A 24915-nucleotide genomic window follows, 5' to 3' on the forward strand; every position below is an offset into this window, starting at 1 on the left:
ACTCAATGCGTGGCACAAGACGGTTTGAAGTGTTAGCAGCCAATCAGAGGCAAGCTTGTGCTCGGCAGTTAGGCACCAACCAGATATATATATTTTTTTCCTTTAATATCTCAAAACACTACTGAACGGATTTACACGGAATGCGGTATGGTAATGAATAAAAACGGAAATTATGAATGCAGGCCTCAAGTGTGCTGTTCATGCCCATGAAGAAGGGGCCTTTGGCCTTGAAAAGCGTCCGCAGAGAGAAAGTAATGTAATTCAGTCTGATGTGTTCGCTATTAAAACACTAATATTATTATTAGCTCAAGGTGATTTTCATTGAATATAAGTAACTCCAGAAAAGGTTGAAGACCCATGTCTAAAAATATGTTTACAATACAATTTGTGTTCATTTAAACCAGGTGAGGCTTTCCAGTATTTCAAAATTATATAAATAGTACAAAACGTGCACAAAGATTAGTAGTAGTTACTCTTCATTTTCAAATCAACAAGAACTTGCACACACGGTCACCATACTAAAAACTCCAAACATACCATAACTGTGGTAGATCTGACCTTAAAAGCTGCAAAAAGGAATGAAAATAAAACCAGAGTAACCTGGACAGCTTTGTTATGCGCAGATCAGAAGCTGCTGGAACTGAAATATTAAAGGGCATGAAGATGAAAGTGCCCCTCGAGGCCATACAGCAAAGAGTTCGGAACTGAAAGCCTTCCCGCTGAATGAAAGGCATATGACAAAGATGTGTCAAAAAAGTAGAAACCATGCAGCACAAATTGTAAATGCAAGATGTGAGGACTGCTGTTCAGTGAAACATGTTACAAAGCTAGACTACAGCATGCTGTAAGCCAACTAGCAAGTTATAACAAAAAGTAGAAAGGAGAAATCAAGACTGTCAATTTTATGAAGCATTTGATGCCTACGACCTGTATACATATGCTAAAAGTGAAACACAGGGGAAAAACAAACAGAAGCAAAGAGAAATAGGTAAAGTTTTAATGTGCTACAATATGCAAAGACAGGGAAGTTCAAATGTTTACTGAAAATGTTAGTGTTTTTGAGCAACCTGCTCCTTGTGTGCTTTCCATGTCTGTGTCCTATTTTTAATTTACCAGTCTTACTGTGGGTAGTAAATGACAGCCATTATTGGGGTCAGATATCATTCATGAATGAAGTTTCTAGTGCAGTGAGCCCATCACAAATCTTGACCCTAACATCACAGGGCCAAGTATCCCATAATTTCAGCTGGACATTAGAAAATAATCTTCACTTAGTGACTGTTCAAAACTACTAGGAAAGCCATTCTCTTGCACCCACACATGAATGGTCACTCTGATTATCTTTTGCTTTGGATAGAAAATTGGGGTAGTGCAACACAGATGTGATACCTCTATATAAATAATGGATCAGAAGCATAGATGTTGGGAGGGAAATATCCCTGCATAGTATACGGGCATTTTCATCTACCATGAGTGACAGACTAACTTCAAACATAGCATCTTGAATTTTATTTTGGCCCTAGCATCTTGCTAACCTAAGGGCTTATTAGGATAGCGGATTTTCCGCATCCTCTGGGCCGGCGGAAGCCACCGCCGGCCCGGAGGATGGGGAAAATCCGCTGCGGACCCACCAAAGACCCACCGCCACATTAGGATGGCTGGTGGGTCCTGGTTTCCGTCTGCTGCTTTTCCGCCGCGGTTGGCTTACAACCGCGGCGGAAAAGCTCTAATATGGTGACGGTGTCTCTCAGACACCGTCAGCCAGATTAGGATGGAATGTGAAACATGCTTTTCCGCGGCTGCTTTTCCGCCGTGGAAAAGCATGTGTAACTTCACTGCGGGGGCCCGTTGCGGGCCCCCTAGGTGAAGGGGGGGTGGGGGGTGCACATGGGGGGTACCTATGTGACCGCCAGGGTGGCAGTCACATCCTAATCGCACAGGAGGGAACGCCGCAGCCCATGCGGACGTTCCCTCCTCCTCAGTGATCGCGGACGGACGAAAGTCAGTCCGCGATCATAATCGGCCCCCTAGTATGTTCACAGGGGCCTAGGCCTGACCCTGCCATTGCAAAGTTAATGACCTGTATTGCGATCTGGCGAAGTAGGCCTTCATTGTGGACATAGTTGAGAGAAGATTACGGTCCCAGTCCTAGTTGTAGCACGTGGTGGGGGGTTGTCAGTGAGTGTGTGGCCTACTGGTTTCTCTAGTATAAAGGTCCACAGTTATGGACCCTAGTTGTTCCTAGGCATTGAAATTCGGTTAATGGCAAGGTGAAAGGAGGGACTGCAATTTCTGTTGTTCTAGGTGAGAACATTTCTAGATTAGGCTGGCTCCTTTGTTGCCCCTGAATACTGCTGATAAAGCCTGCTGACAGCGAGATGCAGAAACCTTACATCTCACTGTGTCTATGTTGCAAGTTTTCCTGCATCAGCTGCAGTCCCATTGTAACCTGCTGTGAGAAGCAGAAGACTGGTATTTGAAGTGCAAACTAAAAATTACACTTGAAAGGAGAATCACCCCAAATGGGCTCTGAAGTTTCAGACCGTGGAGCCACATTCCTTGTCTACAAAATGTACTTACACATGGGATCCAAAACAATCTACTTTGTTCCAGTTCTAAGTTCTTCTTAACCAAGGAAAAGACTGCTCTGCAGAGTATTCAAAGAGTTGCTGTGTAACCAGGGCTGGTGTCTATCTGACAGCCAGACTCCTAGAGGTGAGGAGACATTTCAAAGTCTGTAATTTCTGCTGGAGGATCAAAGTGCTTGTCTAGTGCCTATAAGCCTGCCTGCTTGCTGAGAGAGGGAAGGCATGTCTCTGGCTCTGCTAGAAAAGAGTCTGTCTGAAAGTGAAAGCCCAGTGTGTTCCCAGCACGAGGAACACCAAGAGAAACAGACTGTATTAGAGAGTGCAGCCTGGTGTGACCCACAGCATGAATGGGTCCCCTGATCTCTGCGTGGTTCTGGCTGAGAACTGTACACAAAGACTTTACCAAACTTAAGTGTGCCTTGTCCACTGACAGATGCTGCAGACCATGAGCAGGTGCTGCTGCTGAAATCAAGGAAGACAAGTTGCCGCTGAGTGGAGCCCAGTAGGCCTAGGAGGTCACCATCACAGATTGCTTCTGAATTAAGCCAGTCAGTCTGGGAGGCCTTACCCACTGTAATAGCCATGCCATGCCCCTCAGACCTGCCCTGTTTTGATCATTCATCAATGCTGATCATGACCGATGAGTGGAAATCAATGGCCTCAGGATGCCGAAGGAGTCATGCCATGAGCCCTGAACCTACCACACTACAATCATCTATCAATGCCAGGGCCGAAAAGGGGCTGCCACAGAAACAAAAGGTAACAGCATATACCCGTCACTGTACCTAACCTGCGGGATCACTGTACAGTGTTCAGATGCGCCAGGTGCAAAAGACTTATATGCACTCTGAGGAAGTCTAACGCACAGATGTGTCACTTTCTGCCACGATTAAGCCTGGGTAAAAAATTATGATTGGGTTGCACATCTAAGTCCTGTGTGGATGAACAGTGACCGACTCTGCATCTTTACATAATTTGTGCCTCTGTCTCAAAATGCAGGAACTGTAACTGCTAAGATCTTCTTAGTGGGTATAGAATACTGAAGCAGTGGGGTATAGCACTTACTGATGACACAACCACGGATACAACTATGTATGTGATAACCAAAACACATTGTGTAATATTTAGTTTACCTCCTTGAGAGGTCTAGAACTGCTCAGCTTCACTACCTTGAGAATCAAGTGTGAAAAGTGTTTTAATTGGCTGAGTTTGCAGAGACTTTTCTTGTTTTTAATGTTATTGAGCAGAATGAAAAACATCCAAGAAGGTAGTTAAAAATAGATATACTAATACAATTCATACTATACAATCCTTTTCATTAGAGAGAACATTTAATTATCACAGATTTAATGTATTTGTAAGAGCAAGTGCTAAAGTGCCATAGATCCGACAGATATGTTACCTCTGGAAATCCTTTTCCATTTGATCAAAATAAAATTCATACTAAACAATCCATTTGATTAAAAAGAAAATGTAAACATCACAGAAATTATGTAATTGAAAAAGATCATTTCATATAGACTAAAATGCAAGTGCTAAAGTGCGATAGATCCGACGGATATGTTACCCCTCGAAATCCTTTCCCATTTGATCAAAATTCAATTCATACTATATAATCCTTTTCATTAAAAAGAAAATGTAATCAGCACAAATGATATGTATTAGAAAAGGTTAATTTCATATAAACTAAGGTGCAAGTGCTAAAATGCCATAGATCCAACCGGCATGACACCCCTGGAAATCCTATTCCATTTGATCAAATTACCATTGATACTAAACAATCCTTTTCGTTAAAGAGAAAATGTAATCATCAAAAATATGTATTTGAAAAAGATCATTTCATATAGACTAAAGTGCAAGTGCTAAAGTGCCTTAGATCCGACGGACATGTTACCCCTAGAAATCGTTTTGCATTTGATCAAACTACAATTCATTCCAGAGAAAATGTAATCACAAATATAGTAGATTAAAAAAAGTCCCTCCCAAAAAATCGTTTCAAGTAGACTAACGTGCCATTGCTAAAGTGCCATAAATCCGACAGATGTGTTACCTCTGGAGATCCCTTTCCATTTGATCAAAATATTTCCAGACTGAAATACATTTTCTAATAGCTCCCATCCTTTTTGCTTAAGCTTCTTCAAAGGTTTTTACTCGTTTCATTTTATTATACCATTCGAGAAAGATCTGGGCTTTAGTTGTTTTCCAATTCTGGAGAATCAGTGAACCTGCCACAAAGAACGAGATTGTAAAAACATTTCCCCTCCCTCTTGTTAAAACATGGATTTGGCTCTGTTTTAATAAACCAAACAATGCCACCACCGGCTCAGGTGATATATTGCTCCCGAGGGTACGACTGAGCTCAGCACACATTTTCACCCAGAACTGGCACAACCTTGAGCATGTACAAGAAACATGTAACCAACCGCCCTCCCCAACCTGCTGGCAACAAAAACACTTATTTTGAACCTCTGGATATATTTTATGCAAAGCATATGGGGTGTAATAAGCCGTCCTTCAGGACCGAAACGCCATTCTTTTGAAGTTTGCAGCTCTCAGTGCCTTACTGCCGTGCTGGGAAATAATTTGCCACTCTCTAATTGAAAAATTGCAAGACAATTCTTGTTTTATTTTTTCCTGAAAATTGGTAACGGCTAGGGGCTCCCCTTGATTTCGGAAAACTTGATACCAATTCCCTATACCTCGCAGTTTAGTTCTATATTTCCTGGGGGTATATATTTATTTATCAGCGAACTAACCTGGAGGAAGCTAAAAAATAGTAACCTGCTCTGTATACCGCATCTCGCCTGAACCTCCTCCCAGTTAATACATCTACCTCCTATTATGAAGTGGCTTAGCTCTTTAAAACCTTTTAATTCCCAAAGTTTAACATGGCTGTTGTGAATGTAAAGGCCCAAACTTCTGGTGTCTGTCAAGCCCAGATATTCAAATCCCGAAGACTGGGCCTATTAAGAATAACATTTCTGAAGTCTACTAGTAAGTGCTTGAAGTGTCTTGTATCTTACTTTTTCTTAGGAAGTGTTGATGTTTTTAAGAAGACCGGAAGCTGAGTTCCAGCTTCATGGACCATCTTACTGAGAACAAAGCTTTCCAAAGATCCCTTGGTATCAAGCAGCCGAACCACTATATCCATAAACGCTGCTTCGTAATAAGTACAAATATGGGGGAGGGCCAGCCCACTCCAGCTAGTATCGAGTTAAAGGATTGATAGTTTTTATTTTATTCCAAATAAACTGGCGAAATAATTTTTCCAATTATCTAAAACAAACTGCATTGCCTTTGATCAGGATATTTGAAAAAAGAAAGATTAATAAGGGTAGTACTGACATCTTTATTAGGGCAACACGCCGTATCAAAGTAAGGGGAAGAAGAATCCACTTTCCCAATAGATTTTTAATTTTACTCCGTGTTGCTTCATAACTTAACCTGAATAAATCTGCATATTGGTTTGAGAAGTAAAATTCTCAGATAAGGAATCGGCTCAGGAGAATAAGCTTGTTGTTTTAAATTATCTGTGAGAAAATTACAGCCGACATTTAACAGCAATACTTCAGTTTTTTAATGATTGATTTTATATCCACCAATCAACTCAAACTCAGTGAATTCCCTTAAAATCCTATCAATATTTTGTTTTTCCGGTTTAAGATAAAGTATGACAAGGTAAAAAAAACTGGCAACAAAGGGCACCCCTGCCGGGTCCCCCATCTAATATACATTGTGCCTGCCGATTTTGAATTGATCCTAATCTGAGCCTGAGCTCCTTGGTATATATTCTGGAGCATAGCAATAGTTTGCGCCGGAAACCCAAACCTTTCACGGCCATAAAATAGCGCACCACAATTCACAAGGTCAAATGCCTTCTCGGCATTGACCATCATTATTATTGTGGAAGTTTGGTGGGTATTAAAATATTCAATTGCTTGAATTAAATAACCAGTGTTTGACGACATTGACCGGCCTACTATAAAGCCAGATTGATCTGTATGTATTGCATATTGTGCCACTGAGGTGAATTGATTGACCCATATTTTCATCAGTAATTTACAGTCTACATTTAAGAGGTTGATCGGCCTATAAGAGCCGACCTCCCTAGGACTTTTGTCCTAATTAACAAAACAAACTATCGTACATTCTTTAAAGGCCGCTGGAACGTCACCTCCCACTTTAACATGATTGAAGATCTCGAACAAGAATGGTACTAGCTCTTTCGAAAAAGTCTTATAAAATTCAATCGGGAGACCGTCATTTCCACAGGCCTTACCTCCAGGCATTGAGGCCCAGGCCCTGGAGATTTCTTCTGCTGAAATATCGGCCATTAAAGCATCTTTCTTTGCAGAGACATAGTAAGATTGACCCTAGGACACAAGTAGCATAGGACCTCCACTGCCATAATTGGGTCACAGTAACCATGTCTACTTTGTTGTCAGTGTCTGACAATAAGTATCTGAGGTTTGGTGGCTTTCGTAACCCACTTAATATCTGATGAGTAGCTTGTTTGGCTTTTAGGATGGGCTTGAACAGTGAGCAGAATTCTATGACTGGTGTAAACATACCACAAAAACTATAGCAGATTCAGTGTTGTAACATTTTATCACATAACCTACCAAGGAGCCCCTTATAACTCTCTCACACATTTTTTGCTCTTTAATTTGAACAAATGGTTTCTTCAAAAAAGAGAAGGGAACCTCCAGCAAGCTCCAAAAAGTCTCTGTCTTGCTTTTAACCCTGTTCTACCCCTACGTACTCATAGGAATGTTTTTTCCTACCTTTTCTGTATTCCTGTAGCTCTTCTCCCATAAGTAATTCGCTTCACCTCACACTGCGGTCTTGCCTCGGTATCCATCTGTTCACTTGCTTGTCTGAGTAATGGCCTTGTCCGTGGCAGGCAGGAAGGTTCACCAGAGAAGCAATAAAACTAATATTCAGTTAGTAACAAGCATGTTTGTTTTTGTTCCCCAGTGTATCGGAACGGCAGTAGGGCGGCACTAACATTGATGTATAACTTCTAGACGTTATTACTATGGAGGGATTTTTTTTTATTTCTTGGATGCCACCCATTTTCTGAGACTAGTAATTAGGTTGCTAGAAAAAGGCTGAGCATCTCCTTTCCCTTCCATTTGAAAGAAGGTCTGCTAGCCTTAGGCCTGTTGCATTCAGAGCTTCTCGGACACCTGGGTGCCTAAGCACCACTGTACCCTGCAAGCTCCCATGGTTCTCAGGGCTTAGAAGGTGCCATAGGAAGACTTCAGCTGTCGACTGGGAGAGTCTCTCACCCAGACAGTTTCCTCTCATGCACCTGGGCTCTTGGCTGCTACTCTTCTTTCTTCAACTCCAAAACGTCAGTCAACTGCCTGTGGAATTCTAGCTGCATTTTAAGGTACTCCGCAGCTTGTCCAATTCAGGTTTTCATTCCCTTTTCTTTTCCTTTGCATCATAGCTGTTCCTCCCTTGGTTTATTCCTGAGTTTCCGAATCCATTATGTTTCCTGTTATGTGGTGTCTTATGTAATTTTCTTTTCCTATTCTTTCACTGTTCAAAGACCTCAGTCTTGTTGGAGGATGTGTTGCAACAAAGCTGTGTTCCTCCATTTGCTGAGCCTGACTCTTCACTCTGGGGACTTCCTCGTCTGGATTCCTGACTCCTAGTTTTCTCCAACTCTTTAAAGACTTCGTCAGCAAGGAGATTTGTATGCCTTTGGTGTTTATTCCCTAGAAAGTGGCAGCTTCCCGAGGGCACTTGCCTAACACCTCTTCAGGTGTGTGGTGACATCATGACTTTCAGAAAGAATCACCCTTACACTGGGCAGCAGAGCACCTAGATCTAGATTACAGGCAAGTGCCCAACCCTGAACAAGGACAGAAGTCGAGAATGTGTAGAGATTGCATCACACCAGCATTCTGCATATTTTTTCAGCTCCATCGCTTCTTTGGTTCTTGTGTAGCTGAAAGATTGTCTTGCCATAAGAAAGTCAGTGCAATATTCTACGTCAGATCGGGGGATTAGACAAGGATCTAGATATACTTGCAACTCATAAATCCGAGCCCATTGGGTATCTTTCTAAAATCTGCATGATCCATCTTTCATGTGAAACATTTTTTTCATTTAGCAGTGTTTTTGGTACATGTGTGTTTTCCTTGATTTATCGTTGATAAGAATATTTGTCAGGGAAGAGTTAGGCACATTGCTTCTCGTGTGATTTGGCTTTTGCAGAATTATTAGCATTTGCTAACTTTTGATGTATATTTATTCTTCCCAAGATGGCTAGATGATTTCTTTGACATGTGTTGTTCTTTCCTGAATAATGTATGGCTGTTTTGTGCACTCATGTTCCCAGGGGAACATTCACACTGCGTTTGAAGAATTTCATGTTGGGTAAACTGATAAAGTTGTGAAATATTTGAGACTTTTCTTTGTCTACTCCTGTGAGATTTTCCATTGGTTTAAACATTGATAAGATCCGTGGAAGCTAATTTTTATTTTAACTTATAATGCACAGGAATCACCTCAGGAGGGATATCTCGAACTGAATTTCAAATTGAATTTTGCTTAATCAACTAGTGGGAGGTAGGCCGTCACTGCAACAATTAAAACGTGTGAACAGTAATGATCCTTTGGTTAATATCTCCATTTTCTCTTTCGTGCAGGTCATGTGCGGCTTCTATCATTTAAAGGAAGCAAAGTTAATGCCAAGATATGCAAAACGTGGAATCCTTTCGGGGATTCACTCTGTAGAAAACAAGACTTCCCTTTTCCTTTGGAATTAGGTGCCATTATTTTATTTGCCTTTGTTTATCTTTTGTGCTTATTTTTCGCAGAATAGTGCTACATTATTTAAGAACTGCTGCAGTGCATTCAGTGTGAGAGCGAGCAGGACTGAGTGATCGGCTTACAACAGTATAGCCACTCTTGCTTAGCATATTTTTGACATGTCCTAGGAAGCCTGATGAGTGCATAAGCTATCTCATTTATATGGATGTTCCAGAACACAGGTACATAAAGACAGGCCTACATCACCCTATCTCAAAGTCACCCTCATAGGTAAAGTTATGAGACTGAGTTTGGGCACAGATCAGACAGACAAACTGTGGATAGTCCTGTGCTACCTCTAAATATCCACAACCATATCCTGTGAATGAATATCTGACCGAGTCACCAAGAGTAGGTTGTCTATCAACAACCAGAGCTCCATCAAACGCTCATGCAGAAAAAACTGAACTCTACCCAGCAGATGCAAGCAACCACAGATTCAAGCTTCAATAGTCAACCTGCACAGCTTCACCACCCTAGTTCACAGGCAATGTGGAATTGATTGGAACCACTATTGACTATGACTTTACCTTGAAATTGGTTCTCCCAAAAAAACATCAGAATAACACAGCAAGCCCTGGTCATCTCCTACCTGCATAAAAACAATGCTCAGTTCTATGGCCTCCCAACTACCTTTTGGTACTCTTGATTGACATTTTACATGCTGCAGCATGCTGTATCAAGGGATACAAGATATTTAGCACACTTACTAATCACTAAATGAAGTACAATGGCACTCTGTCTAGTCTCTTGTCATCTTCTAGCCCAGTTATTTTACATCGAAGGCCACCAGGAATTGTATTCCTACATATCTGGTCAAGTGTAATAAATCTAAGTTGGTGGTCCTAGGCCGGAAAGTGGTTCTCAGCCTGGGGTCTTTCCTGGGGCCACTGTACTGTTAATTCCTCAACTCGGTATCCCTTATTAGGACTTGACTCTCAGGGTAGTGAGGCAGATCAGTCCAAGGCTGACTCAGAGGAGGCAGTCTAGGCTAGAGCAATGCAACAAATAACACTCAAAAAATTGCTGTCCAGTAAGTGCTTTTTCTCATAAAAATGAAAAGTACTCTTCAAAATGGCAGATGGAAATACATATGATGAAATGCTGCAAATGGTCTGAGAACCAAGAGGGGACACACACTAATGAAGGTTCAACAGATCCGATAACCTTCTAAATGTACCCTGGGCCCACTTTAATGGGGACAACTTGTACAGTCTGTGCACCAGCATGTAACACTAAAACAAAATATATGCCCCAGAAACCTAATATGACATGAGGAGTGCATTTAAGGTGTTGCCACAAATTTTTAAAGCAAAAGTCCAGACAACTATAATGCAAATTAATAGTAAGACACATGGAAATAGTTACATTTTTCAATAACATCAATAATGTATGCTGTGATTTACAATTAACAACACATAAATCAATAAAGTAACCAGCGTGGAGTATGAGTCCTCCATCTACCTTTATACTGGCTGCAAAGTAACTACAGAAGATAGTAACAAGGGTCGATACACCCATTACACAAAGGACCCAATACCAAGACTGCGCGGATTAACAGGAAAACTGGCTCGCGTCATGAAATCTTCCACCTGGAAGACATTTTGTGACTGGTCTAGATCGATGTAAGAGTGGTAGGGCTTCCATCTCTTGCACCAGAGTAGCCCCAAACACTACATGAATTCTACTGTGATGCTCCTAAGCTTCTGGGGCGACAGTGTGAGCCACACATACACATTTTTCAAACATGGCCCCACTACCTTCTCTGTCCTCTGCCATCCTCTCACCCACAGGTGATATTCTATCAGGAGGATAGGGGCAATGGAGAATTATACATTTTTTCTTTCTTTTTATTTGCAGGCCTCTTCCTTTTTTCTGAATCAATTGCACCTGCCCTATGTGTCAGGGCACCCAGGCACTATGTTCACAGGTCGCAAGGAAATGCAGGCTGATGCAGCCAAGCCACATGGTTCTGCTCTCCACCTTGCGCACTGCTGAGTGTGGGAGAAGGAGCTTATATTTCCTTCATCCTCTCCCACTCACTGGCTGAATGGGCACAGAAGACAAATGGCAGTCTTACTCCCTTGTTTCCCTGGACATGGACTTGGGGAGTGTGACCATCTATTCAGGTTTCCCTTCATTCTGCCTGGGGTTAATGCGCATGGTGCGCCTGAAGCATTAACACCCTCAGGGCACTGGCCCTCTTCGGTGCTGAAGAGTTAGGAGGCTCTTATCGCTCCTGTTAGATCCGTATTTCCATGCATTTTGTCATCTTTTACAATCTATACAATGAATTACATGTATCGGTTTGACATGTTTTCACATGTTTGTGTTCATGTTATTCTGCTTATTGAATAATTTCAGGCGACTCCATATACCAGTTCCCCTTCCTTGCTGATCATACCACTCCAATATGGCAGACAACTTACTGGTTCCTGGCATCGTTCATGTTATATATGATTACGTCTTTCAGTTCCGCGTTTTACATTAGCCAGTATAAAAAACGTTCTCAAAATACCAATGCCTTGAAACTCTATTTCTATAGGCGAACAATCTACTTTGGTAAGCTTTTCCATGGTGCTAATTCTTGTCTTGCTTTTACTCCTCTTTAACAATCTTTCACGTTTGCACCCATTGAATTTCTTCAATAGTTATGCTCTCTGCTGTTACATTTGTATAACTTTGGCCCATGTTTTTTGCTATTGCTCTTTTATTTTATAATCACCTATTGTACCAGGTGAATAATAGAGTAATCATTACAATGCTCATTCTCACAGACCACTTGACAGGGATGCACATGCTCAATACTTTAATTGAAGCTTTGATAAAACTTATTATCTTATAATACCAGGAATGCTCCAGTTACCTGATGGTGTAACTTATCATTGTTTTTATTCTACTACACCACATTAATATGGCTGATGTTTTAGTACGCCATCACATCCTACCAGATTTCTATTTAAGAACTTTGTGTACCTCACTGTTTTTGTTGTGGGCATTGTTTCCTTCATCTTTGGGTTGTGGACTATTTACTATTGCTGTATTTTTATATTTATAGTTTTATGTATTGATTTTGTTAATTCTTCTGTTCAATAGTGAAGAGAGAGATATGTAGTATTCTTGCTTGATGTTTTATTCCCTATGTTTTTCTGTCCTAGCTGCTCAGCCTGTGTGTGTGTCTTATGTATGGAATGTTGGTGAATGGACCTTGAGTGGAATGCCTGGGTGACTGGATGAGGAGTGACAGTTGGTGGATGGGGCTGAGCAGCTAGCAGGCTGCTCCTGATGGGGCTGCCCTACAGGACTTGTATACCTGTTAATGATGACCTACCTGTTGATAAGGACTTACTGATACTACCTGTCAATAAACCTACTTACAACTTACCAGCTTGTCATCATTACTACACTATTCCTGCACACTTTGGGCCCCATTAGGATGACGGGCGGACATTGTCCGCCCGCCACCCTATCGGAGAACGGGACCGCCCGCCATAAGGGCGGGGGTCCCGTGGGGGGAATTAGGATGTGCCCGCCACAGTGGCGGGCACATCCTGTAGTTTTACCATTGTGACGGGCGGTGCACTCTGCACCGCCCGCCACAATGCAAAAAATGCTTTTACGCATTTGCATATGCAAAGCGGCAGGCACCGCGCTGTGCCTGCCGCTTTGCATATGCAAATGTGGGGGGGTACCTTAGGTACCCCCCATGTGCCCCCCGACAGTGGTGCCAACCTGGGGGCCCTGCAGGGGGCCCCCGCAGCAATGTCCGCATGCCTTTCCGTGGCGGCATTGCCGCCGCGGAAAGGCCCACACATTTCGCCATCGTAATATGGCTGGCGGTGTCCATTGGACTCCGCCACCATATTAATCTATTTCCGTCCGCCATTGTCTCCTCCGCCATCCTAATCAGGCGGAGGGGAAAACGAGAGTGGTTGCCGGGCGGATTGCCTCCGCCTGGGTGGCGGTGGCCACCGCCACCCTGGCGGAGGCAATCCGCCCGATATCCTAATGGAGCCCTTTGTGCCTTGCCACTCTTGCCACAATTTTCACCAAAAGCAACCTCTAAATTGTTGATGAGCACATCTTCATGTGCCTTGCTTTATTCTACTTTTATATTGTATGATTAAGTGCTAACTTCACGTCCGTTTTATACACCACCACATTTTTCTCTACGAGGTTGCTAACTTTCCCTTTACACTGTGGCTTATTTGAATTGTGAGGACTTTCTTCACATATATGTTGTTTTCTCTTGTTTTATAAACACCACAGCTTTTGAATGGAAGATTCGGATCCCACATGATGTACCTGTTAGGGGTGCAATATAATTGTTCGCAGAACGCATTCACATATTTTCCAATGTTATGAGAGAATAAGGTGTTAGGAGAAACATGAATCAACTAACATGTTCCTGTGAAAGTTAATGCAACCCAATGTAAGGATCGGTAATTATTGCTTAGAACATGTACTGACCATTGTGAGCAATGTAAATTGTTTTCTTAGGTCTCACTAGTAAATGTGATTCAATGATGTATTAATTGTGATAAATGCTTTCTTAGGTTAAGGCCTAAATTTGTAATACACTTGGAGTGTCTTAATTTCTGAAAGTAATGTTCAAACTCTTATGTGAAATTAGGAGAATGTTTCTGTCTCACATTTGCGCTGCAAGTGGACAATGTTTACTAGTGAAGAGTGGGTGTATTGTTTCATTGGACAAGGTTGCAGAATGAAGGAGTTACAGTTAGCTTGGCCACAGGAGATAAGTTGGAGGGAGCTATTTTCACACAGGAGAAGAAAAGAAGACCAAGGATGAGCTGCTGCAGAGGGGTGTGTGTGTGGAGAAGACCGCGAAGGGAGTCAACGTCATGGAAAAGTTGTGTCTGAGCCTATTGCGTAGCTATGAGAAGAACAGCATTATGGGATATTCAATGAATACAACTTTGTGTATATGAGGCCTTGTAGAGATGGACAGTCACCCCCATTCCTGTCTGCCCATCTGCCAGAGAGCACCTACGTGCCCATCCAAGGCGAAGTGACTTCTTAGGAAGGCTTTGCCAACTGACACCTTTTTTTCCTTAACTTAGGGATGTCACTTTAGAGTTAGAGTAGGGATAGTGAGAATTAAATGCTGCATACAGAAGAAGTGCCAATGCAAGGAGACTTGAACTTTTTTTGTTTCTAATCTCATGCATAATCGTCATTGAATTTATTATTCTTTTATGCTCCACTGGGTGAATCTTTTTAGGAGGATCTGCTTCCTTTTATTTCCCTTGTACTCCTAGGCTCCATGCTAAGAGTTTGCCATTTGGGTTTTGTGTAGCCATTTGTGTTAAACTATATTTCAAATGACGTATGACCTTTTCTTCCCTCCACGCATTCATGCTGCTAAAAAGAACCATCGCAGATCCACCGTTGGATTGAACCGAGAAGTCATTTGGCTGCGCTGTGCTATGGTACTTTCAAAGCACAGGGATGCGTCATATTTACAACAATATGTTGCATCCCTGTGATTTCCCCTGCACTGGCGCACAATTGGCTGCCATGTGCCAACGCAGGCACCCTTGCGCCTGGGTGCAGGGGTGTCTGTGTTTTAGGGGAGATAGTTTTTGTGCAGGAAGGGACACCTTCCTACACAAAAGTGATGGCATGAAGTCTTTTCCTCTTTATATGTGCAGCACACATAGAACGAGGGAAAAAACGAGGAGAAATATAAGTATTTCTCCTTGTTACGGCTCGTTACGCCTCCTCCGTGTAGGCATAAGATTCTGATGCATTCCCAGGTTTGTGAAATGTTGTAAATCTCTGAATACAGCAGAATCCATGAGTGTTGCGTGGGACCACCCACAGCAACACCCATGACACGCCCCTTTCATGCACAGTGCTGCATGAAAAGGAGCCGTATTTGCAAGGCCACAAAACGCTATGCAGGGTGGCATTATGTGGCCTAGTAAATATGGAGCACCAAACTCCGCCGCCAGCGCGTGTACAAAAGTGACACACCACTGGCGCAAGGGGCTTGTAAATATGCACCTAAGCTTATATTAGTTTTAAAAAAGTTTCTGTGACTTAAACCTCCAACATATGGCTTGTAATTGTTACACACTGTTCAGCTAATTGAAGCAACAACTTTATGATTGATTTTTTCAACAAACTTGCCATTATTATCTACCTGGTATGTGTAGAATATTTTTCCTTGGGTTACCAATTGGTTTGACATCAATCATTACTACTGTTAACACATATGACATAATGGAGCCCTCAGATGCTCTTCAAAGTACGTGCCTTGCTTAGCTAAGAGACAGGGAATAAAGTGTGTCAGAAAAATATGAGCTGTCTATTAGAACCTATTCTATATGCATTATACTGTAATTGAGTGCCGGAACATCTATCCCCCCAATTTTCTGAGAAGAATGCAGAGAACCCCTGGGTCCTTCTCTAAGATAACTTTTCTCATGTGATCGGTAAAATTTTGACCTAAAGTGTAGTCTTAATTAATTCATGACCTCTCCACTTACATTCATGCCTTGGATGCATCTTGTGGAATATGGTGATTAATAGCTGCATTTTCCTGGATCTATGTTCAACAAGTCTTAGGGCCTGAGTTAGATCTTGGTGTGTGTAGAGACAAAATATATTGAGTACAACATATTGAGTTGCACAAATATTGAGTCATTAATATCATAGGTCAGAAATATCGACAGCAAGAATATCGTGGTCAATATCGACTTAAGGTAAGTATATTCGATTTTAAAAATATTGAAGTCTTTAGCATTATTTGCAAAAATATAGTTGTTAAAAATATCATTTTTTATTATTGTTATGTATTTTAGGATGAATTTTATATGTATGTGATGTATTTTATTGTATAAAAATTGTAGATATTTTAAATATTTTCTCTACTGATGAGGGAAGTTATCCCGAAACCCGAGCCATGTCTCGGGCGATATCCAAAAACCCGGGACATGTATCAGGTCTAGAAATCATCAGTCCAACAAGTACCTACTTGCACCCACTGGGGTGAACCACTCAAGAACTCCATGTAGCAGAGTCCCTAGGGGCGATCCGGAGGAGGGGCTAGCGGTGTGTGGTCCATTGCGATTGTGTCTGTTGATATTTTAAATATATTTGTTAAATTTTTAGCAGTTATTCTTTTTTTTATTTGAATTTTCCGCTTTTAGTTCTGTAGCGGGTTGTGAGTTTAAAGGGAAATAGGGTGGGGAGTAATTTAATTATATAAAATGTATTATTCTTTTTTTATTTGAATTTTGCGTTTTTAGTTTTGTAGCGGGTTGTGGGATTATAGGGGAATAGGGTGGGAAGTAATTTAATTATATTAAATGTATGGATTAATTTTTATTTATTAATATTTGTTTAATTGAGATGGTATTGTGTTAAATGTGTAAAATAGTTATTTATCAATTGTTTAATAATTGGTTGTTCATTCATTTGAATTAATTAATTGGTATTTAATTATGGTAATTGTTTAATAATTTTAGGTGTGTGTTGTGGTGTTTATAGGTGTAAAGTGTGGGTAGTAATTTATTTCTAATTTATGAATTAATAATTGGTTGTTAATTAATTTTAATTAATGAATTAGTTATTAATGTTGGTAATTTTGTACTTACTTTTTGGTGTGTGTTGTGGTGTTTATAGGTGGACAGGGTGGGAAGCAATTTATTTTTAATTTATGAATTAATATTTAGTTGTAATTAATTTTAATTAATTAATTTGTATTTATTTTTGGTAATTGTGTAATTAATTTTAGGTGTGTGATGTGGTTTTTAGAGGTGCAAAGGGTGGAAAGGATGAGAAGTAATATATTTGTAATTGATGAATTAATTATTGGGTGTTATTTAATTTAAATTAATTAACTGATAATTAATTATGGTAATTGTGTATTTAATTTTAGGTGTGTGTTGCGGTGTTTATAGGAGTAAAGGGTGGGAAGTAATTTGTGCTTAAATAATTAATATATAGTTGTTAATGTTAATTATTTGATATTTATTTTGGATAATTGTTTACTTTTCTGTGTGTTGTTTTTATTTTTAAAAGAGTAAAGGGTGGGTATTAAATACATTTTAATTATTTAAATATTAGTTGTTAATGGTAATAGTTTTTATAATTTTGAAATATGTTTTAATTGTGTTTTATTATGCTATAGTTTAACTTAGGTGTGTGTTGTGGAAATTATAGTGTTAAAGTGTGTGTAGTCAATTAATGTTTCTTTTTTTATAATATTTTTTAATTGATTAATAATTATGTTAATTATGAAAAATTTTGAAGTGTTCTGTTATAGGTGTGGTGTTATAGGGTATAAAATAAAATAAATACATTTATGTTTGAATTATTTTTTTTATTTGTAAATATTTTCTAGTTTAAAAGAATTATTATTTTGTAAATGTATTTATTATTTTATAATATATATTATTATTTTTTAAGCGTTTGAGTGTGAATAGTAAAAGAGTAAAAATAAAATTCTCTGGTATCCAACACTTTCCCTAGAGAGGGAATAGTAATTTTTACCCCTCCGCTATCCAGCATTTTCCCTATTGTTGCACTCACTGGAGTTGGAATAGTAATTTTTACCCCTCCGCTATCCAGCACTTTCCCTACTGTTGCACTCACTGGAGTGGGAATAGTACATTTTACCTGTCCGCTATCCTGAACTTTCTCTACTGTTGCATTCACTAGAGTTGGAATAGTAATTTTTAACTTCTCCGCAATCCAGCACTTTCCCTACTGTTGCACTCACTGGAGTGGGAAAAGTAATTTTTACCTGTCCGCTATCCTGCATATTCCCTACTATGCACTCACTGGAGTTGGAATAAAAATGTCTACCTCTCCGCTATCCAGCACTTTACCTAGTGTTGCACTCACTGGAGTGGGAATGGTAATTTTTACCTCTCCGCTATCCTGCACTCCAGCCCCCAGCGGAAGGCAAGTCCTCTGGCAGCCGGGCAGTCCTTCTTTTGTAATGGCTACAGTTCCAGGGGTATACTGAAGAGTGTATCTGAGAGTTTTAGGTTAATACCTATTGCTAACTTTGAAGTGGGAGAAGCTTTCTTTGCATTGGTCCCAGGATCTTTGGAGTCACAATGGCCTAGTGTGAAGTTATTTGTGTGTGTACTGAGACAGAGTCTTTGGAGTGCAAGTTGACAGGCGATAGCTCTGCTCCTCTCATCAAGTCAGGTTGGCCCATACTGCCAACACACAGTCCCTGTATTGTGTGGCTGTCTGGGTGGAATATACAAATGGTTAGGACTAGAAAATGCCAACTTTCTAAAAGTTCAATTTCAGAATTGTGACTTAAAATCCCACTTTACTATTTAAGAGGGTTTTAATTTACAAATTCTCAGACACCAAACAGGACATTTCGACCTCCTCTCAAGCAAAAGCTATCACTTATTAAAACATAATAAAGTAACCCAATGTTCTCCTCTGGAAGAGTTAGACCTCACAGTAGTGAACAGTGAATTTGAGGGTTTTTCATTACCAGACATGTAAAATTTTAAAGTACATGTTCAACTGTATAAATACAATACGCCCTGCCCTATGGGCTGTTTAGTGCCTCCCCTGGGGGGTGACATATATGTTTTAAAAGGGAGTTTTAGGCCTGCCAAAAGTTTTATTTGCCAGGTCAAAATGACTGTACAAACGGCACTACAAGTTGGCTGCACATGGCAGGCCTGAGACATGTTTAAAAGGATACTTAAGTGGGTGGCACAATAAGTGCTGCAGGCCTACTAGTAGCATTTAATTTACCAGCCCTTGGTATTTGGTATACCACTTTACAAAGGGCTTATAAATTAATTGGACATGCCAATCAGGTGTAAGCCAATTGTACCATGTTTTAGGGGAAACCCCAAACATTTTATCACTAGTTAGTGGTAAAGTGCACAGAGTCCTAGAGCCAATAAAAACAAATTCAACAAAATGGGCGGGATGAAGCCAAAAGATTTGCAGTTGACTGCAGTGAGGGCTTTGTCCAACAGTTGGCATATTCGTCAATCCCTTCATAGTGAAACATGATTTTTACTTTTATTCACATTATATAATGTGTTCTTTTTGTAAGTGAGTTGGCAGAATGCATTACAAAAAACAATGCAGATTGAACTAAATGTGTCTGCAGTTTACTTGGAAGGAACCTTCTTAAAACTTGTCGAAGAATTGGACTGTCATTTATCATCTGTGCTAAAAAACACAAGCCAGTCCACTTATGAAACAGAGCCACATGGCCAAATTATGCAGTCTAGCCGCCAAAACAGTCAATATAGTCCAATGGTTTTAAGAGGCTTTACATTTATTTTGCTTGCTGTGCTTGAGGGCTTAAAACTTAAATGTTGGCACATGAAGTATTATACCCAGGAGTGTGTGTATTTGAACTTACAAAGTGCAATCTTCCCTATGGCTCATACTGAGTGCTGTTCATAGATGTTGGGGACACAATTATCAATTTATCTAGCGAGGTCAGTTGTATTTTCTAAAATCAGGCAACTGACAATAAAAATAAAAGCAAAAAATGAAAGAATGATTCATGAATCTGTACATAAGTAGTGACTGGAGAAGCAAAGTTGTATGGGAGGTGAATGCACTGCTCTTGACAGAGGTGCGTCTCTAATGTGGATTTGTGTATTCAGTGGATTGGAACATGTATATGTAATGCTTATAAAAAAGGATTCGCCAATAAAATCTAATAACTTGTGCAGTAACACTCAGATAGCGATTGAACAACAAGGATGACTTAGGTATGGCCTTGACTCTCTGTGCTCCAGCTAAGATATCAGGTAATACTAATATGAACTAAGTGAAAATGGCAAACCTCTCAGGAAGGCAGAGGAGACTGGAGTGAGCGACTCAATCCCTTATGAATTGATAAAAGTTCCATAGCACAGGAAAACTTGGGAGAAAGAGAGTTAGGCATAGCTGAACGGAGGTTCCTTTATGAGAAGTGTGAAGAATGAATGAGTGACAGTCCCGCCTACTTTCATAGTACCGACTTTTTCCAACCCCAGGAACCCCCTTCCAGCTAATTAATATGAACTTGGTAAAAACAGTAAAGTCCTCGTTTTAATACAAGGTAAACTGTAATTAAGTGAAGCAAAGATGTTGGACAGCCAATGAAAAGCTATCAGGCCTATGCTCAAACCGTTTATGAGAACGTAAAGTAGTGCTCTAGTAGCATCACTATATGTACTCACAAATCCTATTAGCTAACATTTGGGTGGAGATCTGCGCTAGTGCCTGTCATTTTTCTGATGTGTGCTGTTCTCCCCCGCGATGCGGGAAATTCTGCATGTGGAGGTTTTTGTTTTTTGGTGTCATTGCAGGGGGCACAGGGAAGAGAGGCTGGAAAACGGGAAGTGTCTATTCCTGTTGAGTACCCTTGAGAGTGTAAGTGTGCGCGAGCTTCAACAGGCATGACTCAATCGTACACATCACATAAAATCAACCAATTACAGTCTGTCCACAAAAGAAGACAAGACACAGTTAAACATTGTTTCACCATGTTGATGGATGTCTGTCACCTTGTCATTCATTTGAGCAACAATTACTTGAGAAGGAGAGAAAGGACGTTCGGGCAGAGGGTCTACCTCTCTGGGCTGTCCAGGGACGCAGTAATTGCAAGATACTGCTTCTGTCCTGATCCTTGACATGGTTCCAGGCTGAGAGCTGGAACTCACTTCACCTCCTATAGGCTGCTCTCAGGCCTCGCATCTAGAACACTGGCTGCCACTGGATCATTCCAGGGGTGAGAGGGGACATCAGCTTTCATAGGCAAGCCAGTCTCAGTTCTTGCTCACAGAGCTTACACCAGCTATTAAGAAGCACCACCTGCCGAGTGCACCAGTGTGTCGCCGTTCCACAGCCACTGGTGGAAGTTGTTGCAAGAGAATTCTTGTTCATGGCCCAGTTCACTCTAGAATTAGGTGTCATTGAAGACACCCACATGGCATTCAACTACCATGCAATAGGGGACACTAAGTGGTGCCACAAGACCTCCATCCTGGTGATATCACAATAACTGATGTCACTGAAGCCTAGTGCAAACCTCATAGAGAAAAAGTAGGGCTAAATCACAGAAAGATGCACAAAAACACATTTAAAATTACAAAAGTGATCAGGCCCCATGGTTCTAAATTGGTGAGACATATATCAACTACCATGCAATAGGGGACACGAAGGGGTGCCACAAGACCTCCATCCTGGTGATATCACAATAACTGATGTCACTGAAGCCTAGTGCAAACCTCATAGAGAAAAGGTAGGGCTAAATCACAGAAAGATGCACAAAAACACATTTAAAAATACAATAGTGATCAGGCCCCATGGTTCTAAATTGGTGGGACATATATTGTGTATGTACTATTTTTGGCTTGAAATGCCTCTTATGGTTGTTAATAGGTTTTAATTAATGATCATTTATGAAGCAGAGAGGTGATGGTTCTGCTAAAATACATATTTTTTAACAATGCATAATGTATTCACAATAATAGAATGTGGCAATAACTTTAAAAGAATTTGAATGTTTTCAATTTTTTAATACTTTTTGCATTCTAAAGAATGAGAATTGCACTTCTGAATGTGTTTATTCTTAACATAAAGTGTGATCCCCCACTGAGAGCCGCAGGAAGTAAACAGTGTTCATCAGAACAAAGTTTGCCTTTTATTTGTAGCACTGCTGTTGCCACCTCTGCAGCCAGGTTTGGTTGGGGATGCAAAGTGGAGGACTAAAGGTCGCATCGTTGACCCCCTAGCAACATCTTAGTTATGTGCATGCTCAGTAGAAGCCTGCAGCTAGAATGGTGCCCTGGGTGCTTCATGTTTGTGTTATGACCAGGGCTTTAAGTGGGCTGGGTCTCACCGGTGCTGATCACCGGCATTTTTTAAAATGGGGCCTCGAAATGGGTCTCTATCGGGCTCTGTTTTGTGCCCTGGCACAGGTGGTCCATGTTTTTTCCGACTGCAGTGACAGCAGGCACATCGATGTGCCAGTGCTCACACTGCTCACATCTCACTAGTGGACAAGTTACGGCATGACGTCATGCCAGGTGAGCCTTGTAGGGGAAGGTAAATCCTGTAAAGAGAGTCATTTTTCTCTGTATTTCCCTTCTCTTTTTGAAACTCAGGAGCAGCAACATTGTCGTGGTGTCACCAGGACTTTTAGTGAAAGCTTTTTCAATATTATAAACAAGTCGTAGTTGCTGCTTATTTATCTTATGCAACTAACAACCATTGGCAAAGCGAATAGTCCTGACATGTTGTAGGTATTATGTTACTTGTGTCATATATCTGGATGCAATACAGAAACAGCAAAACCCAAGTCAGGTGGCACACTATGCTAAGCACAGATTTTTACGTTTTTTTAAGTCACTCCGTTAATTACACTGGGACTCGCCCCTTTGAGAAATCCCCTCCCACCAGTTTTTTCATCCCACTTAAAGCCCTGATTATGCCATACAGAGCATCCTACTCTGAAAACAGACCCTTACCCTACAGCGAAAAGGGAAAATGCCAAAGTGGCTCCATGCCCTTTTGACCTTGGAGATAACCTGTAGATTCAGTACAGCCACGAGGAAAAATCGGATATTTTCCCTGTCCTGGTCTGCAAAGCTCAGAATCGGCTATTTTCCCAACACACATTTCTCTGAATAAAAGCTGGGGAGAAACAGCTGGTCAGTGAGAAGTTTGCAGGGAACCTGGTATGCCAGTTCCAGCGACCAGCGTAAGCAATGTTTGTAATGAAAATGACAAAGTCAGGATGACCCTGTAGAAGAGGGAACTTGAGAATTAGATTTTATCTTGCTGCAATAACAGGGCTTTATTTTCTATTACGAAAAAACATTGATGTCACGACACTTCACTAGAGATCACATGCATGGATTCTGGCACCAGTTGCATGGTAGGGATTGTAATTTCTATCACACACAAATAGATAGATGTCAAGACAGTTGACTAGAGAGAGCACTTGAAATTAGATTTGACCTTGCCGCCTGCTAGGGCTATCATGTGTATTACACAATGGAACAGATGTTAATCCTGCTCATGAAAGAGCACTTTGAAACCGAGTGAGAGCTTGCTGAAATGACAGGACGCTTACATGTAGTATTGCAAAAACATTCTGATGCCCAGACTTTTCAAGAAGCCTTTTGAAATTAGGTTTTATGTTACATTATTAGGGCCATAGATAGATAGATAGATAGATAGATAGATAGATAGATAGATAGATAGATAGATAGATAGATAGATAGATAGATAGATAGATAGATAGATAGATAGATAGATAGATAGATAGATAGATAAATAGAGACTGACAGACACACAGACAGACAGACAGACAGATAGATAGATAGATAGATAGATAGATAGATAGATAGATAGATAGATAGATAGATAGATAGATAGATAGATAGATAGATAGATAGATAGATACTGACAGACAGACAGACAGACAGACAGACAGACAGATAGATAGATAGATAGATAGATAGATAGATAGATAGATAGATAGATAGATAGATAGATAGATAGATAGATAGATAGATAGATAGATAGATAGATTCATTTCAATAACTTTTGCAAAAGAACATGTATATATGGAGACTGGCCCTTGCTGTAACTCCTCGCCAGTAATGGAAGAAAATGTAGGAATGGCGTTTAACAGGCTGGAATGACAAACCTTTTGATGTCTGTAAAAGCAAGGACAAATGAACGTGTATAAATAGGGTCTACCTCGCCTTTCAATGACAGACCCTTTCATTCTTTCGACATGAACAATACAGTTATGAGGCATGCATTATTTCAGAATGAAGTCATGTATGCCTGACCGCATCTGCTATGATGTGCCATGCAATATATATTGCATAGGTACAAGGGTGAAAAGGCCTTTCAATAGAGAGTTCGTTGAAAAGTGTTCCGACTCAACTGCAATAATACGACTTTTATTCGTGCTCCAAATATGCAATGGTTACCGACCTTAGGCTTTAAATATTTCTGAAACGATAGCCTATACCAACTACTTAATGGTGGCACATTCCTGTGCTGCATGTACCAGGGCAACATTAGTGCTCTATTGCAACACGTCTGATTGGTCGGTTGATTGGATATTTAATGGATTGGGTATTTTTCAAGCGCTCGTGCGCCACCAAGTGGCTTAATGTCGCTAGTAAACTCACCACCAGAGAAATTCCCTATGGAAAACAGGGTGGCGAAGGAGCGATTCAATGAGCGCAGGTACGCGGCTTTGACAAGACAGTAGATGTGTGTGTTTTTAGTATTCTTTGTGTGAGTGTTAGCTTATACCGTTTGTGTGTTTCCTCTTGTTAGTAAGATCATCAAACAATTAAAATGTAGCTCTCCCATGGGTAGGAGTGAGAGACATTACATGTGGCTCTATCTCCATGGAGTGGGAGCAAGACAAACTTGATGTGATTCTCATTGAAGAGAGATCTGAGAACCTCTGTGCTCTGCAAGAGTTTCCAGTTATTGGAATTGTAACTGAGAGAGC

The 24915-nt window shown here is 40.6% G+C and overlaps 1 protein-coding gene across 1 annotated transcript in view; it reads right to left on the reverse strand.

Annotated features, from left to right (window-relative positions):
- LRRC2 (leucine rich repeat containing 2) overlaps positions 1–24915 on the reverse strand; it is an 878803-nt gene that overhangs the window by 743309 nt on the left and 110579 nt on the right. The gene's annotated exons all lie outside the window — the stretch shown is intronic.

The sequence above is a fragment of the Lissotriton helveticus genome, chromosome 2_1, assembly GCF_964261635.1.
Source record: "Lissotriton helveticus chromosome 2_1, aLisHel1.1, whole genome shotgun sequence".
Lineage (NCBI taxonomy): Eukaryota > Metazoa > Chordata > Amphibia > Caudata > Salamandridae > Lissotriton > Lissotriton helveticus.